Here is a 1300-nt window from a genome sequence, read left to right as displayed (position 1 = left end):
AGAGACAGCAATAGGAGACATCAATGGTTTGTTGAATAGGGAATCTTACAAGTCTGAAGCAAAAGGTCCTGGAGCAACACCCCACTGTGAACAGCAGACAGCAGGCAGGACAGTCAGCAATCTTCACCACTCAGGGGAGAAGGAGGCTCCCATTTACAGGGGGAATTAATGTCAGGTAGGCTCATCAGTTACCAGGGAAACCAGTGGCTGGGGCAGGGAGCAAGCACGTAGGCAGTTACTGATTAAGCTGCATAATTAAGAGGATTAGATAGTCATGTGAGTGAAGGGACTAGTCGAGCAGGGGATGCACAGAGAGCCAAGAGAAGAGCCATCTTGAATGGCCTGACCATACAGGCTGCCATAACAAAATACCACAGACTGGGTGGCTTAAAACACAGAAATTAATTTCCTCACATTTCTGGAAGCTAGAAGTCCAAAATCAAGATGTTGGCAGGATTAGTTTCTTCTGAGGCCTGTTTTTTTGCAGATGGCTACCTTCTCTCTGTGTCCTCACATGGTCATTCCACGTGCATCCCTAGTGTCTCTCTGTGTGTCCTAATCTCCTCTTCTTATAAGGACATCAATCAGATTGGATTAGGGCTGACCCTAAAGTCCTCAGCTTAACTTAATCACTCTTTAAAGACCCTATCTCCAAACACAGTCATTCTGAGGTACGGGGGCAGAGGGGTTAGGGCTTCAACATATGAATCTAGGAGGGGACACAATTCAGTCCATAATCTAGCTCTCCAACATGTGAGGACACAGCAGTAAGGCATTCATTTACAAACCAGGAAGAGGACGCACCAGTCCCCAAATCTGCTGGCACCTTGGTCTTGGACTTCTCAGCCTCCAGACTGTGAGAAATAAATGTTGGTTGTTTAGGTCCCCCAAGTCTGTAGTATTTCTGTTACAGTAGTCCAAACAGCTAAGACACAATCTGATCATTTTGCAAGCTGCAAATACGTGGATTTACCGAGAAATATGGATGAGGTGCCAGGGTGTTGTGACAGGCCTCCAGTGACAGCGGTGACACCATCAAAACTGCTCCAGGTGCTGCGATGTGATAAAGTGTGAACTGGGGGACTAAAATCATCTCACAGTACTACAGCCAAGTTTCTTGGATGTCAAGTGCCTACTGAAATCAGAAAGTCTGTCTGTTTTCATTATAACCCAGAATGAGAGAGCCCCATGCAAGCATTCCAGGCTGATGATGCCTTGATACTAGTCAGTGGAACAGCATTTATTATCCTCAGGGGGTGGCAGCAGGGGAGCTCCTGGTGACATTTCATTCTTTCTGTGA

The sequence above is a fragment of the Balaenoptera acutorostrata genome, chromosome 3 (assembly GCF_949987535.1).
Source record: "Balaenoptera acutorostrata chromosome 3, mBalAcu1.1, whole genome shotgun sequence".
In the NCBI taxonomy this organism is placed as follows: Eukaryota; Metazoa; Chordata; class Mammalia; order Artiodactyla; family Balaenopteridae; genus Balaenoptera; species Balaenoptera acutorostrata.
The sequence above is the reverse complement of the archived record's forward strand: the minus strand, read 5'-3'. Positions refer to the sequence as shown.